Source organism: Apus apus, chromosome 2, assembly GCF_020740795.1.
Source record: "Apus apus isolate bApuApu2 chromosome 2, bApuApu2.pri.cur, whole genome shotgun sequence".
Taxonomy (NCBI): Eukaryota; Metazoa; Chordata; class Aves; order Apodiformes; family Apodidae; genus Apus; species Apus apus.
Genome location: NC_067283.1, coordinates 56,949,225 through 56,967,455, shown reverse-complemented (window position 1 = coordinate 56,967,455; position 18,231 = coordinate 56,949,225). Strand labels below are relative to the sequence as shown.

The following is an 18,231-nucleotide window of genomic DNA, read 5'->3' as shown; positions in this document are numbered from 1 at the left end:
CCCATCCCAAACAAAAACAAAACAGCACCATGGCACTGATTTCCATTTTCACTCAGAATTTGAATTCCAGCAAGTTTTAGTACACATTTATATTTAAAATGTATTACTGAGCATCAGCAGTTGAAGAAAAGGATTACAAAAGTTCTGTGCACAGCAGGGCTATTAGAGCCACCTCCAGGCATTTTGTTTCTGATGCCTAATGACTCGAAAGTTGATTTGATGAGGAAATGGTATAGCTAGACTTCGTCTCTCCTTCTGGAAACATGAGAGTCCTGAAGGTGGCTCCTCACCTTATGGGCTGAGAAGAGGACAAACTGGCACAATGACATGATCTGTGCTTTTGAACTTCAGGAAGATGTTTCTGCACCCTCACTCTGCTTCCAGCTGTGTATTATTAGCATCGTGGTTTTTTCTTTCTTTCTGTCTTCCCCCCCAGCTCTGCCCCACAGAAGTCAGAGGATGTTCAGTTACTACTGGTTTACTCTTCCATAAAGAATGAACAATACTGAGGAACAAATCCTACTGTCAGAATTAACAGCACCAGCATTTAGGAATTTAAAAACTCTGCTACAGCTCTGCTTTTTCTGCATAGATGTATGCATCATTCATTTCTCTGAGGTGTCCTTTTGGATGTGCATGTACACTCTGGACAAAGGAGATAGGAAAATTAACTCAGAAAACAGAAAATAGAAAATTAAAGAGGAAAAAAAACCCCAACTCCAAGAGGCCAAAGGGGTAGTAAGGGTGAAAGAGAGAAAATCATTGAAGACAGAAATACTGTAAAATATGGATGATATATTTTAAAAGAACATATCCTTACTGTAAGGCCTAGTACTCCTCTGTGTCATGTTTGTTAAGTGTCTTCCTGCCTTCTCTAATTCAAAGAGAACAGAGGTGTCAGTGTTTTGGAAGGTATTTTCACGGTGGTCTCTCATAGCAGGGATGCAACTGAGCTTGCGGTAAGTGTGTTAGTCCTGTAAATGCAAAAACCCGGCACAGTCAACTGTCAATAAATGTTGGTATTTTAATGACAGGTACATTGTTTCCTAGATGAATAGTATTTAAAGTACTTAAAAGTGGCAAAACAGTACTCCAGGGACTACTAATTCATCAGAGGTTACAGCCGGCAGTAGCTCATTGCTACTGTGCCAATTTGATTTGATTAAAGTATCTTTGTGGCAAAAGATTTCTTTAAATTGTTATTGGAATAGAAGACTTAAAATAATCTAAACATGAGTAAGTCAAAATGCATTTAACTGATCTTAAGAAAAGGCAGAATGCTGCATGTAAATTCCAAGTATTCTTTAAAAGCTCTGCGTGAAGGTTAAAACCACCGAATACATACATGCATAAAAGTTATGCTATTGTAAAGCCAACAACATCAATTCTAATTATACACCTGGTAAACATAATCTGTCCAGGGGAGTCTAAAATAACTTCTCCTTACTACTATTCAGATGAGATTAATGCTGAATACTAGAGCTATATATGCACATCTTTCATGAATGCAGAGATACTAGGAGTAGGATAGTGCTTATATGCAGGCAGCAGAGAGACAACAGGGCGTTGTTTCCAGACACTGTACAAAATCTTTACACAAAACTAAATAACTCAAAACCCACAAGCGAATAAAAAACACACATGCTCAATTTTCAAGTTATTTATATTGGTCTTCCTGGCAACGTAATGCACTTCCTCCATTTTATGGAACCAAGCAAAATCTAAAATGTTTCCTAAATGTTACTTCAGTTCAGTTTGCCAAATCAGGAACTTAGATGATCTGGGCAGAAGAACTAGGATAAATGCAAGTATTTAACAGAGTAACAGAATATTTTATGTCTTCACCTGGTTGCAGCCATGGAGATGGTGAGATTCAGTGCAGAAGGCTCCCAGAAATGTCAAGGACAGTAGCTACACAGGGGTTTCAGTAAGATTTGTTAACCATGAAGATGGTTAGCAGAGATGCCAGCTCTCTGAACTCCTGCCTCTGCCTTTCTGCCCCTTAAAATTTTACAGAGGCCTTAACACTCCAAGGAAAAGCAGAAGTCTAAACACCTGTGAATACAGAAATACAGAAATACAGACTCAGGTAGGTTAAATGTTGTAACTGACTGTCTCACTCCCTGACCTCATCCATGAAAATCGAGAGTATGTAAGCTGTACATCCCATGCAAGCTACCCCCATGTTCTGACACATGGTTGGATGTAATAGAAATGTTTAGTAATTCGTCCCAGCGATGGCTAGGATGGTAGGAATTATTGTCATACTGAACATTGTCCTATGCTGTTAGTGATTCTGCTGAAGTAACACATTTGTGAACTAAGGCACACTCGCTGGATTTGATTATTGAAAGGATTTTCCTGGCATGCAAAGCACCGGTGAGCAGGGAGTAACCTCCTTGCTTCTCTGCATGGTTGTAGTCAGACTGGGAAGCACTGGGGTCAGTACAAGGGGGGGGGGGTCAAATGGGCTAGAGGCAAACAGCAAACGGGCAGGTGTGCATGATGTCTTGGCTTGGCTGCTGTTTACCATGAAGACAGATGGCAAAATAAAATGTTTCTTGCAAATTGGTGGAGTGACAAAGGAACCATGATGCTCTCTTATGTCTGGGCCTGCTACAGGGGCAGAGCAACAAACCCCAATGCCTCCTTTAGGATACGTTATAAAATGATGTTTAAAGAATCAGCACTAGTATGACCAGGGAAACATTTGTACCGGGAAGCCTTCATATTCCACATTAGAGACAGTCCAATGACTCTGGGTGCATAGAGGGCTACAACTGATAACCCTTTTGTGAACTAAATCTTCTTTGCCTTATTTTCCACTACTTGCATTCTTGCTAACGCATCCTCATAAATTCTATCAGGCTTTTACTGTTTGCCATTTTAAAAACTGAATTCAACTTTCAGTTTGGTGATAAGTACTAGCAAACTTAACTCTTAACTTAATGGTGTTTCTCATCTAGTAGTGGCTACTGGACTTCCCCTAGGAGCTCTTCACTATCTATGTTTTCAAAGCTCACACCTCTTTTGGCTGCCTTCATGTCATGAACAATGTTTTCTCTGTTCATTTACAGACTGCTGTGCAAAAAGCCTCTGGAAATGGCTGGTGTGCAGCACATCATAGTTTACAAATCGGATACAAAAAGATACCATTAACACTTTAAAAGCTTCAGGCAGCCCTGATATTTGCATCCACTTCGTGCAGAAACAAATGGATGCTCTTCAAACCAAGAAGTTAAAAGTCCAGAGTATCTGCTGATGGGCAGGTACTTCCTGTCACCTATTTGATTACCCTCACTGAGCACCAGTCTGTGGTATTAGGAGTATTACACTGGTGATTCTGCCTACAGAAACATCAACTGGGAGGTGGTACACAAGGCTGGTGGGTAAGAAAACGGGGTGTGCAAAGCAAGTGTCATTCAAAGCCTCTCATTTATAGGGACAAACAGGTCTGTGCTCATGTGCAGAGAATGCAGGGCTGACTCGGAAGGTTTTGGCCCGCTTACCACATGAGAGCTGTGTGCAGCACAGACCCACCCACGGGCTGAAGAGCTGCAGAAGACTCCCTCACAGGGGCTTCACTTGTGGATCCCACTGCCTGCTGTCTCACCTCCAAGAACAATCTGTGACTAAAAACTGAAGGAGAGCTTCAGCATTGTTTGACTTATTTAAGTATCCATGATAATTTAATTTGCCATCAAATATACCAGGGAGTATGTGTATTTGTGCTAGCTATTTTTACCCACAATGTGTGTTTATTCATTACCCACTCAGCTATCTGTCTTTAATTAGTTCCTCAGCTGAGTACTTCAAGCTGTGCTGTGCATGTCTGGAAAGTTTCTTGTTTTACTAATGAATTTAATTTCAGGAAGCTCCTTGATCATAGCTCAGTCACTATGAACCACCGACTCTTCAAGTGTAAATAAAATGAAAGAGATGTGGAGGCCCCCAGGCTTGCTTTCTGTGATAAGTGATGATGTTTACTTGCCTAAGTCTCTTCAAGAGAGTGAGTACAACTAGGAAAGAGGGAACAAGGAACAAGGTGGAGAGATAAATCTACAGCATAAACCACCATTTCTCTAAAACTCTCAAAGGAAAGGTCTAGTCTAATAATTCTTCCTACCATGCATATTTAATACAGTCAGCAGGGCTGAGAATCCTTGGAGTCCAGAAAACAAATTTTGCAGGTGGACTCTGGAAACATCTGAAAGTTACTTATAAATAATTTTGCTGTTTACATATTCAGCTTGCAGAGGAAAAAAAGCTGTATGGCAAATAATGGAGTAATAGCCTTATTTTGGTGCATGGTATTGCATAGACTAAGGATTGTATGCCTTGAGGCTGGTGGCCTTACATGTTGTGTCTTCTTTCAACATCAAAAACTATTTGTTTGAGGCAGGATACTCTCTTTTTTTTGTCCTAATAAATCACTAAGAACCTATGCAATTTTCTGTAATTTTTGAATCCTTTTTGATTGGGCGTTTTGCTCATTTATTTCTGGATACAAGTGGAGATTAGTAGCCCAAGCCCTGGATGCCTAGCAGTACCTCTGTTGCTAATTACAAAGGAATGGAAATGCTTGAGAAGGTCTTCAGGTCAATTCTAACCATCACCATGCAGAAGCACAATTACTATCTTTTAGCATCTGAGCCACATGAATGGAATGAAGGACTGTGGGCAGATTTCTGTCCAAGAATGGATCTGGTATTTGGGAAAGTCTATCAGGATGATTACCGAAAGGAACATGTTACAAAGAAGGAATTAGAAGAGTTTGGCTAGGTTCGTTTAGATAAAACACCGAGAGGAAACAAGATGACATTTCATTAATACCTTTTGGAAGTACTGATTAGGAAGCAAGATGTATTTAAGTGAAAGATTAATATAGGTACAAGATTAAAAGGATATACATTGGACATGAATTTGTGTTCACTGCAAGTTGTTTTCTATCTGCCTGAGGAGTGGCACATTGAAATACTTTTGCAGGCAGGAGACTTGCACGAGGGGAGCTCGACACGTTTATGGATGTGATTCCAGAAGAACTGATGGAGACGGGCAATGCAGCTCCTGATATGTATCCTTATGTCTCTGGTTTGTTATGATATTCACAAGAAGTCAAAAAGAGATTGAATTACTGTTTCTAATATACATTCTATTTCTTCCACATTACTGAGGATCCAGAAGGAAAGAGGGGTGTTTTTGTGTTGATATTCCCTTCCTTTGAACCCTGTAGATCTGTGTTTGCTGGACAAACATAAATGAATCATTCTGAAGTTGCTCAGCTGCTTGGCTATGTGGTTCACAGCAGTTAGAGAGAACTGACATATGTGAAAAGACATCCTCTGTGTAGGCTGGGCTACTGCATCAGTAGTAGCTATCTGTTAGGAGGATCGTCCTGTACAACCCAGAAGTAAAGCCTGACTTGTAATTCTTGACTCATGAAAACCCATCAACATGTGATGTCTGCCCTTTTCCTGATTCACAAGGTATCATGTATTTAACAAGCATTTGAGGACTGAAGCATGTGAGGTATGAGGAGAGTCTGAGGGAAGTGCTTTTGCTTATCCTGACAAAAGCTCCGAAGGGAACTGATTGCTGCCTGAAGGGCAGCTCTAGACAAGACCAATCTGGGCTCTTTTCTGATTTGCAAAGCAGAAGATAAAAAGAAAACAGTCATGAATTGCAACACAGAAAATTCCCACTGGATGTAAGGAAAATATTTTCACAATTAGAGTGGTTAAGCACTGGAACAGGTTGCCCAGAGAGATGGCAGAAACTACATCCTCAGAAATTTTCATTAAATGAACAGAAAAGGCCTTTAGCAACTTGATTTGGGTTTGAAGGTAGTCCTGCTTTGAGCAAAAGACTGGACTGAATGGTCTCCATAGGTCCCTTCCAAACTTAATTAACTTCTGATTTTAATGATTTTTTAGGATTATTCTTCCAGCTGAGCTCAAAAGCAACTGTAAAATACTTAGCATTTTATGATCTTCAAGAACTTAGTATCTTACTCTGGATGGTGAGAAAGATATAAAGCCATCTGCAACAACAGAATAAAACATTGGGGTTTTTTTTTTTGTATCATCATCTAACAGATCTTGTGACTAGAAGATGGCATATTCTCTGCTTTTGAAATATTGCTTTATTGCCGTGCTTGATGTTGTCCTCTTCAAACCACAGGCAGTTCCCATTCACCCCATCCTTCCACCCCCCATGTTTGCAACATTTTTTCAGTACAACACAAAAAAATTTTATCAACTAAGAGCTAAAACAAGAAAGAACAACAGTAATGAAAGTCTACACATTATTGTTTTTTAAAGGTTCAAACAGTTCATGGATAAAGCAAAACCTCAACAAAACTCTGTTTCTTTCTTGTTGCCATGCAAAGCTGTTAACAAGTTGCTAACAATGACATTCCCATCTCTTAAACTTACAGCTTCAGATGCTGGTTTCCATTTTTCTCAAACACTACCTATTGCTTTAAGCATCTTAATTTTATTTCCTTGTATCTTTGACTGCTACAGATTTTCTGAGACTGGGATAGCTGCAATGCACTGTATGATAATAAGATTTTTATTTAATAACTGTCAGTTCCTATGGGCTCCCAAAGTTACCTTATGATATTACAGAGAACAATCAGATTAGTCACTTGAAATACAGCATGTGTACAGAGAGCAGGAGGTATCTCTCTCAGCATGGTGATACAGAGAGATAAAATTCAGAATACTGATGGGTTGAGTATCAGCTAATCACGTTCTAATTTAAGGAGGACTGCAAGACTTTTTAGTTTGCATTAGCGAAAGCTTGCAACTCTCTCTCAGCATAGGGAATTACTTCACATTTATAAAAAGAGGGAATGTCCCTCCCATGAAGCACGGATTTCATTTAGTTTCATATTTTCTCATAAAACCTTCTCATTGGTACAAGACACTGAAGCTTTTGAAAGCAGCTGGAAGTTTGTTGAAACTGTTAATGAAATGTAACTACATTGAGCTGACAGTTTTTTAAATTTTACTCTGATTTGGACATTTTTACTCTTTTAGTTCAGAGCCTATTTATTTATGAAATGTAATTAAACAGTGATAAAAAAGCTCTTTCATAAAATGTTGGAAGTCAGTTACAATTACATCATACCATCAATGGGAACTGGTCTTGATAACCAATGTGTTCTGTTTCAAATGCCTTATTGAGCTGGTTTGGTTCAGCAGGATTTTTGGTAGCAGGGGAAGGGCCCCAGGGGTGACTCTGGTAAGAAGCTGAGAAGCTCCCCCTGCTCCAAACCCAGCCAAGGAGCCATTAGAGGGACAAGAGATGCACCTCTGCGATTAACATACTAAAGAACTGAGATAAGAGCTGAGTTGAGCAAGCAATTAAAGAAAAAAAAGAGCCGTGCTGGAAAAAAAGGCAGTGCTGTGCTGGAAGTTGGAGAGGAAGAAGGGGAAGAAGGTGCCCAAGCAGAAGTTTCCCTGCAACCCATGGCGAGATGGCAGCTGTCCCCCTGCACTCATGGAGGAACGTGGTGGAACATTCCCTGAAGGTGCCAGGAGGGGTGAACTTGGCCAGTGGACTTGGATGTTGTGGCCAGAGGATTTGCTGCCAGTGGACTCTGATTGTGCAGCTGTGGAAGACCCCGGTGCCAGGGGAGGTGGCTGTTCCCAAAGCAGCCCCTGACTCTGTGGGAAGCCCAGGCTGGAGCAGCTCCGGACCTCGTGGGAAGGACTCATGAAGGAGAGGTTTGTGGAGGACTCTCTCCCATGGGAGGGACCCCACTGGGAAGCAGGGAAGGACTGTAAGGAATCCTTCTTCCTGAGGAGGAAGGAGCAGCAGGAACCACCAGCCTGGGAACTGACTCTAAACCCCATCCCCTGTCCCCCTGTGCCGCTGGGGGGAAGGAGGGAGAGAAACTGGGAACAAAGGGATTTGGGCCTGGGAAGAAGGGAGGGGTGGGGTAACATATGCAAGCCCTGCTCTGTGTGTTGTCAGTGTCCTGTGTGTGTTTGATTAGTGTGAAATGAAATTATTATTTTTTCCCCAAGTTGAATCTGTTTTGCCCGGGACCTTAATTGGTGAAGAACCCTCCTTGTCCTTTGTCTTGACCCATGAGACTCTTCATTGGCCTTTGTCCTCCTAATCCCAGAGTGTGTGTGAGGGGGGGAGTTGAGTGAGTAGCCATGGGGCTGTTCTTTTGTTGTCATGTTGCCCCAAACCACAACCCTTATGTTTTTTAGTGCTGGCATGGCAAGTATTTTTAAGAATTTTCTCTCCTTTTGGGGTGGGAAATTGAAGTATTCATTGGGAAAAGTCCTTCTCTATCATGCTTTTGGAAGCATCTTAACTTTCTTGGAAGATACCCTGCCAACTATGGATTGAGTTTACATCTGTCTACATCTGAAAGATGAAGATACAATAGGAGTTCATAACAACAAATTGTTTTAAATTTAACCATAAAACAAATTGGTTTAAATTTTACAATAGTAGTAAATCTAAAATAAATTGCAGTCAAGTGAATGGGACACAGAACTACTTGCAGCAATAAGGCAGCAGCTTTCCACCCACAGGACTTAATGAAACCAAGGGTAAATAATAAAATATACAATGTGTATGTTGGAAATTGAATAGTGAAAGAAACGGCCAAAAAGATTTTGAAACCACAAGTCACTATTACTTCTTTTCCATAACTGCTTCCTTGAAAGCTGTTCTCATGAAGAACACTGCTACTCTGCATTAGAACCAATCAGATGTGCAGATGATTCTTCACAAACGGGAGTTGAAAGACAAGCAGGTAAAAATGTCAGAATTTGCTGCTTCATATTGTAAAGCTGAAAGCTTCCCGATTCTGCAAGCTTAGCTGGGACTTTTGCAGCACAGATTAATGTAAGCTCCTGACAGTAAATGGATAGAACTGCGTTGAATTGCTTTAATAAGAAAAAAGAAATAAATTTGTAAATTAAAGGATTTTCCACTCATCTCCTTTTAATTCTAGCTGAGCTGATTGAAAGTTAAAACCTTGACTAGAATAACCAACATTTTCAAATTTTTTTTGCCTTAAAGAACCAAGTAGGCACCTCACAAAGGATAATTTTTTGGCACAGAAAAGAGAAAAAATGAAGGGGAAATGCAATCTTTCCTCTGAAATCTGCTCTCTAAACACTGAATTTATGGCACTTCACAGTTTGCAACTTCACTTTGGAACTCAGCATATTCAAACACAGAAGTTTATTAGTGGAAGTTCTCCATGGCATCATCAATGAAAAAGGGAGTATGTAGGAAATTCTTCATATTTCTCTATTTTCTAGTTCTTTTTTCCCCCCACATATTTAAGTTTTTCCTTAGAAGACAAAGGTCAGATTTATTTTTTTTAAATACACAGAGGAAAGAAACAGGATGTTAATTGTTCACATGTATCTACGCTACTTCTCCTAAGCTATTGTAATATTCCCTTTTCCCAGTTCAGACTTCTAATCGCTTGCCCAAAATGCATGACCTTGCAACCCTGTGATTATAGGTACTAAAACTGTTCCTCTGGGCCCACATAACAGATCTACATGGAATTACTTGCTGCTTCTTCAAGAGAATGATCAGGATGCATTCCTTAGAAAATCCTGGTAAGCACCGAGTGGGACATGATATGCACGCAAAATACTGTACATGTTCACATGTAAGAGGACTTGATAAGGGGAGTGTTTTGAACAAAAGCTGTCATTACTCAACCCTACAATTAAAGGATGGGGAGGGGAGCCTGCAGGATGAGAAATCATTATGAAGTGCCACTGCAGCATACATACTTGACCTTCCTTTTATTCAACAATCGCATAGAAAACGTTCAGCTATTTTAAAATCTTTTATTAAGACACAGAGTTAACTTGGTTCCCTAGTACAGAGATCAGTTTTTCAAGTTTAACAAGCATTGAGGGTTCCCAACTACTTCTTTATTAGTTTCTCCATCTTGGTGGTTGAGCATTTCTTAGTGTTACTGAGTTACTTTGTGTTGGGTGTCAGGTGTTGGGTGCTGTGAGGTTGGATGAACTCCTTTATACCTGGATATCCTCCATCCCGCTGCCACTCACTTATCTTTGTCTAAATGAGACTGAATTAGCATAACTTGCATGTAGCGATGAATGAGACTGACCTCACTCTACCTCACCTTCAATCATTTTTTGCCTTTTTCTGCTCTTTCTGCTCTTGAAATGTCAGTCAGTGCTGCAGGAATACACAGGCCAAAAGTATTAAAGTGAGAAAGCATTCCACCTAAAAAATGAATATAGATAATATCTGCCATTTTATACCTCATTTCTGAGATTATTCAGGCTGATGGGGTGAAATTTAAAGATGACCATAAATTTGTGCATGTAATTAACAGGACTCCAACAACTTCTCATCCCCAGTTTAGTCTCAGGTTCTCCTAGTTCCTTATTGTTTTACTGACATCTCCCTTCTCATCACTTCTCTATACACTGTGCGAATTGTTTCATCTTTTCATTCTTAGATACTGTACTCTGCACAACTGCTTTTTCTTACTTTGCTCTAGGTAAGAGGTAAGATACTAATATGCATTACAATCACATAGATGGTAAAGTGTTTGAAATTATAATTAAAGCATAACTTTTTCAGGATTTGGTTTTAATATGAACAGCTACTGTATGTCATCTATCACACTAACGACTCTCTGTTTAAATTCCCTAGGACTTAGGAGACAATACTTTATGTGAAATGCTTCAGCTACTTCTGTTTTTTGCATTAAAGAAGATAAAATTAACATGTAATATAATCATAATGATGAGAGGAATTTGAATAAAATTAGCTCTTAATTGCATTTGAATTCTGTATCTCTGAAACATAAAGCTCGTAACTCCCCTATGGAATTTCACCATTTTTTTCTTTTATGATTGGTTGGAGAATTTATCATGGGCATTGATTGCCATATGTTTTCATTATTTCAGCAAATACATAAAGAGAGTAAAATGTATTAGTGCTTTGAAATTCAAATTAACTGCTTTCTGTAGATTATACCAACATACATATTTAGGTGAAATTGAATGCATGTGAGAATTAATTAACAGTAGGCAGGTCCACTCCTATCTTAAACCAGGTAAAACATATCTACCACCATCTGGTTTACATTTCCTCATGGATCTGGGAAGTGTGGAAATGTAAACTGTGGAACTGTGATATCCTTCATACCAAAATTTAACATATGTGTAAAATAGATGTGAGGTGCATTTTTTAAGACAATGAAGAGTACAGAGAAAAAGTTACTGGCAGGGAAGTATACAGGAAAGTTTAAAAGGATTAAATGTATTTCCCATCAAAAGAGATACCCAGAGCATACTGCTTCTTGTCCAGTAATGTAAACACACAATGAAAATTCACACTAATTGACAATTTAATCTATAACACTTTCATAAAACACCAGACATGGGCAAAAGTGGCATAAGTCTCATTCTTCTCAACCAAACATTCAGAGTCTATTGTATCTTGGCAAAGCTCCAAAAGGATTAAAAAGAAGGGCTCAAACTACATCAAAAGACAATGCTTGATGTTACAAGGATCTCTCTTCTGCATATTCTAACAAGATCAGTCCTACATAGAAGTGGGGTATTTTTTTTTTTTTTTTTCACCTTGAATTCTGATTTGCATATGGCACATGTATGGGGCTGGTAGATTTCACAATATGCCAAATTAATAATTTTAACTCTACTTTTCCTTTATTCTCTTGCACTATTCTCAGGTATCCTGCTGCTAGAGTCAGCCATAAAAAAGACATGCCCTTCTAGGATGATGACTAAATTTTATATGATCTGTGTTTCTTCCAGCTTTGTGAGATGAGTGGTGCTGATGGGTAGGGTTTGCTTTCAAACAGCAAACAGAACAAAACATGACAGTGAGTGGGACAGGTTGGAGAATATTCATATATGACCCATAAGTCAATATGAATTATGTTAATATTGGGTCACTTTACAAGTATTTATTCCAGGAATACTGTTTGAACTGAAGAGAATTTTATGGCCATATTATAAACCTCAGAAAAAGATGTTCTACAGTAGAAATGTTCATGGCTTATAATGAGTGCACGAACACAGAAATCATTGATCTTAGCAATACTTTGTTGGGCTTTTGAGATTATATAAAAGGAAATGTACATTCAAGGTGGTATGTAGAAAGAGCTCTCAATGAACCTTACAGTGCTCTAGAGACTACTTCCTTCCAATTTTCTAGGCCAAAATGTCTTCTACTGTACAAACAGGAAGAAGTAGGAGCAAATAATCTAGAATTACTAGCTCAGACTAAGTATTCTCAAGAAGAAAGTAAGTAATTTTTGGAACTTAAATAATTTCACCAATACATGTTCAAATGCTGTTTACACCACCTACCAACCCCCTCCCACACACACACACACACTCCAAACCTCAAGACAATTCCAAGCTAATATGCAATTACAGAGACATTAGGTCTTCTGGTTTTGGTACTGTCCACCATGAATCATCTGAGGTAGAGCTTATCTTGTTAAAAACTTACATAACAGTAAGTTATAAATTAAAATAAAATGTTTCCTATCTATGACATCAGAAAATCACTTCTGAGTGTAGTTATAGTGCTTCTGAGAATTGGTTGGAAATGAAAAAGGATGCCAAAGCTACCAGCCAAAAAGCCAGCACTTTGCTGCTCAGGAAGGTTGTGAGAACATGTAAGAGAAGACACAAGAGGACATGCTCACCTTGTAGTTTCTTTGCATATTTCAGCATGAGAGAGAAATGCCCTAAATTCATGTGAATAATTGAGATTTTTCAGCCCCTGTTTTAGGGACAGGTAAAGTTTTATTTACGTGGCCAGAAACAGTCAGTATTTGTATGAGACAACTGGCCACAGTCTGGGATTTCCTGGGAGAAAATAAAAGGAAGAGTTCTCTTACAAACATATAGGCAGTGCAGGAGGGCATTCCAGCCCTGCTCACAGGAGAAAACATTTCCTCACAAATACTAAAATTAAATTCTAGGTAAAAGTAAAAAAAAAGCAAATTATGCATTATGAAACAGGGTTAAAGATTAAGAGGTAGACTTAGCTATGGGAAAGGACACTATTTAAATCAGAGATTAAGCAACTGTAGAAGGGTGGATTTGTTTATGCAGCAAAGTTTAGAAGGATGACATAGTGGGTCACTGTCTTGGATAGATTGGATCATTGGGCTAATGTTAATGGTCTGGGCTTCAAAAAGGCCAAGTGCCGGGTTCTGCACTTGGGCCACAACAACCCCAGGCAACGCTCCAGGCCTGAGGAAGTGTGGCTGGGAAGTGTCTGGCAGAAAAGGACCTGGGGGTTCTAACTGACAAGCGGCTGAATATGAGCCAGCATTGTGCCCAGGTGGCCAAGAAAGCCAATGGCATCCTGGCTTGTATTAGAAACAGTGTGACCAGTAGAAGCAGAGAGGTGATTGTCCCCCTGTCCTCAGCACTGGTGAGGCCACACCTGGAGTATTGCATCCAGTTTTGGGCACCTCAGTTCAAGAGAGATATCGAGGTGCTGGAGTGAGTACAGAGGAGGGCAACAGAGCTGGTGAAGGGCCTGGAGAATAAATCTTATGAAGAATGTTTGAAGGAGCTGGGAATGTTTTTTTTGAGGAAGAGGAGGCTGAGGGGAGACGTCATCGGTCTCTACAACTACCTGAAAGGTCACTGTAGAGAGGTTGGTGCTGGTCTCTTCTCACAGGTAATTAATGACAGAACAAGAGGGAAGGGCTTCAAGCTGCAACAGGGGAGGTTTAGACTGGACATTTGGAAAAAAAAAAAATTCACAGAAAGAGTGGTCAGACACTGGAATAGGCTGCCCAGGGAGGTGGTTGAGTCACCATCCCTGGATGTGTTTAATGGTTGTTTGAATGTAGTGTTGGTGGATATGGTTTAGGGGAGAACTTTGTAGAGTAGAGATGATGGTTGGACTCAGTGATCCCAAGGGTCTTTTCCAACCTGAATAGTTCTATGATTCTATGATTCCTTTCTCTTGGGTCTCTGAGGAAAGCAACTGACGTGAAGAATGATCACAGCAATTTGATTAACTGAACTGGACAATCCCTAACCCAGTTTTAGGTGAACACTGTGATTTTATCACCTTCAACAAAAACCACTGAAAAGAGCGAATGAATCTGAAATAGTACTTCCTGCTTGTCAGGTTACTGTTATTGAAAGAAAGCTTTTATTTCTCCTTCTTTGCTGGTAGCATCAGAATGATTGCAAAAAACAGTGAGTACGGTGTCCTGATGTTCTTTGAATGAATCTGTATTCCCCTTGAACTGCACAACTCAGTGCAACAGATAAAGACCTGCTGGGGTAATAGCTGTGGAAATTCAGCAGAGAAATTTTTATTTTTACTGAAAGCAGCTACAGTTACTGGGGAAAAAAATGTAAGCTCTAAGATGTATCAAGTTTTGACCAGTATTCACACTACTGAACTTATCACAACTGTTTGGAAAGTCATAAGAGATTAATAAAAAATGAATGTATACAGATATATCTAGCAATACAAAGAAGAAATAGGGAAATGTAGAAAAATACAGAGATTTTGATTAGTTTTCTAATGTGGGTAGCAGAGAAGTAATTAAGACCTCAAATGAGAATTGCCTAAATTTCAGATAGGTACTCCCATCACACAAGCTTCCAATGGAACCATTGCTTCAGAAGTTTCAGAAAACATTTTTTTTTTGTGTGTATTTTTCAGAGCTAATTATACATTTAAGAGGCATTCAGGCTTGATTTATTTGGGGAGCTGGAGGGGTGTGTATAATTGATGTTAATTTTCATTTGATACAGTGTTTTCACTTCCAGTAACCTGTAAGACAAGTCACTATTAATAGAATGTTGTCTAAGATACAGTAGGAGTAAATAGTTTCTACTGAAATTCCAGTTGGATCTTTTAACAATTCAAGAAAGTTTCTTATTGGGATACTCTCCAGCTTACTATATATACTACATATGTTAAGACTGCTGGTCTGAGTCAACATACTGCATATGCTGCTAGAGAATGGATCTGGTTCTTAGGTTTAACGTGTAACTGAAAACAGCACGGTAAGGCAGTGCTATTTTTTAAGAAACTCGGGTGGTACCATTGAAAAACAAGTTCAAGATGTTGCAAGAATGTTCAATTTGGAATGCAATGAGAATGGACTAAGCATGGATATGAAAGAGTAGATTTGTTTTTCATGACAAGTAACAGTTCTGAGTTACCAACCTGCACATGGGATCCATAAAAAGTACTTAAGGAACACAAATATACATCTTAACAATTATACCAGTCTGTAAGCATCAACCCTGGCAGTCACTGTCTGCTTCAGGTACCTATAGAGTGGTTTTAACACAAACCCAGAGTCAGAAAAAATGTCCATGTCCACACCACTGTCTGGTTAAATAAGCCAACTCTACTGGAACATTCTAAAAGGAAGCACAAGAGTAAAGCCAGAAGCAGTATTTACAAGTGAAAGAAACAGAGCCTCAAGTCGTGAAAGGAGTAATGACGAGCCATGGTCAAAATCACTGAAAAAAAGAACTCAAGGTATATTGGCCCTGAGAAGACACACTCACAGTCACACACACACATGCACAAACAAAACCAATGCTATGTGATGTAAGAACTAAGCCTTGATTTGTTCCTGAATTTCTCTCATCTGTCAAGGATAATTTTTTTGTCTTGCTGATACTGGTCTTCAAAACTTAGAGAGAACCACAGTAAATGCAGCTGCTTCTTTCTCCACATTTTGAATATTAAAGATAATAGAAGTAAAACACAAAAAAAGATTAATGGCTCAGAAATCAAAGTCTTACAGGGAGAGCAAAAACTGAATACCAGAGGAGATAAATCTCAGCTGTGTAAAAACCATCTCCCTCTTAAATTCTGTCTTTGCTACAGACGAAATAGCACAAAAGGAAAACAGATCCAAGGAGAAAAGCAAATCTAGAGTTGAATAGTCAGTCTGTTCCCCTCAGAGTTTGTAAAGAGCAGACTGAGATAAAAATCCTTGGAAGCCCTTGGGAAAAGGATACTCTTAGCAGGTTACAAATACAGGAGCCTTGAAAACACAAGTATTTTCCTAAGGGGAATGAAAATAAAGTCTTGAAAAGGTGCCAAAAGTCACAAAAGTAATTTTGATTCAGTATTATTGATGAAATCTCTATAGCAACAGCCTCAACTTAGTAAACTAATCTTCAGTTTGTTTTCAAAAGAAATCACTAGATCCATTTTTGCAGCTTTGAAGTACCACCTCAGGCTGAGCTGAGACACAACTCTCCCCCCCCCACACACACGGTGTTCTTCTCTAAAAGGAGAAGGCTTGAGGTGCTCATTTACATTACAGTGGAATAACATAAAGAGATGGAAAAGATCTTTCTTTTACTTGTTGGATCAGGCCAAATCCAGCGGAGTTGGGGAATCCAGGTGCTATTGTATTAGTAGATCTGTAAATGGTCTGTAATGGGGTTTTAGTAAGTGTCTCAAAGATACTTGAACAAAGCTGATTAATTAGTGGTTCTATGTCGGGCCTTTTTTCTAGATCCTGCACAGAACACATTCACTTGAGAAAAACTAGAGTAATTCCCTCATCCAATATTACTACAGAGTCTTTGGACTGGTGAATGTCAAAGTACATAGATAAGCATTTTCCCTTTATTCCGTTTTTATTTTTCATTCAGCTTAGAGAACCTTGAGAATCTGATGATAAACTGTCGTTGTCAGCCTGTACATTCTCATACAATGCTCATATAGCAATGCCAAGGAAGGACAGCTTTGCTTTATGTCTGGGTAGAGTTGACATTTGCTCAAACTCATTACTTGATGTTTGGAGGCAATCTAATGCCTAAAAAAACCCATATCCTGGTTACACACCTCTTCTTCATAAAATTGGGTAAGTCCACTCCCGTGGTAGGTCACCACTTAGAAAAATAAATAAATATTTAGAAAGCATTCCTGAAAACTACAATAGCAAATAGAAAACAGACATTTTGGGTTCTTTTATCCAAGGTGCAAGACAGGCCCCAGGCAAGATTTATGGGATTTTTGCCACATTGACTACATGAGTCTTCACCATTCTAGTGGAATACGACAACTTAAGCAGATCTTTAGAGGGGTAATAAAGGACATTTTGCTGACTAATTTTCAGGGTGCAGATAGTGTTTTGTGAGGTCCAGTCACTTCTGGAACACAAAGATGGACAATTATGCATGGCCAAGTTTTCTGATTTTGTTTCCTAACATCCAAGCTTGCCCAGAGCAGCTTTACTAAGGGATAAAATCAGGCGAATAGAAAAATGAAACTGTCATTTGTGGGACCCAAATAAAATCTTCATTTCTAGCGATTTTTGCAGTAGGAGAAAACTTACAATTTTGCAATATTCCTAATTTTCTTCAATTTGTGTCAAACCAATGGCACTGAAATGAATGATTTTCAGATTAACTTTCATAGTCAATAGTGTAGGAATGGTTAATTGTTGTGGCCCCAGTTGATTAATTGGTTCTTTAAGGGAGGAAGGGAACTGCATGAGACAAATAATATCTTTGCTTTATTTAATAATCCTTGGACTCAAATAGCAAGCTTTCAGCTTTCTGTTCTTATGCACTGCTAAGGCAAACAGCTCTTCTGTACTCTTACAGCTCTCAGCTACAGCTGTGACTAGGCCTAGGTGATATATGTCAGTGTCTCTAGGTGTCACACAGAAGTAGCTATGAAATGCGTGGCAAATTATACTGTAATTCTGATGGGAGAATATGGCCCTTCATGTGCCGCAAAGTATCACTGGACTATGGCTTGATACATCATATGCCACTGACAAGCCTCAGGGCAATTTGAGGTAAGTCATCAGATAACTGGCAGGCTCTACAACCAAAATGAGAAATCCTTCTAAATACATATTTTTTTTTACTTCTAATTACATAAAGTTTAGGCGCTCTTACTTTTTCCACCTTCCTTCCAGCCAGACCAAAAGTCTGTATTTCTTTGCCAGTCTTCGTGCCTTTAACTGAATTCCATTTCTCACCTTCAAAAATTACAGTGATAACTACATACAAAACTTACACAACTGAACTTGGACTGTGACAAGAGAGTCAACATCTTTAGTGTTAATAATGTTGGGTTTGATGCATGTAATACATTAAAAAATGGATCAATTGTTTTAAAAAGCCTTTTCCACAAATTCAGCACTTTTCACATTCAACACTTTCTTCCTTTTGGAACAAAACCATAATTTGAAATTTT

At 39.0% G+C, this 18,231-nt stretch overlaps 1 protein-coding gene across 1 annotated transcript in view; it reads right to left on the bottom strand.

The window, feature by feature from the left end:
* CNTNAP2 (contactin associated protein 2) overlaps positions 1 to 18,231 on the bottom strand; it is a 1,111,126-nt gene that overhangs the window by 158,734 nt on the left and 934,161 nt on the right. The gene's annotated exons all lie outside the window — the stretch shown is intronic.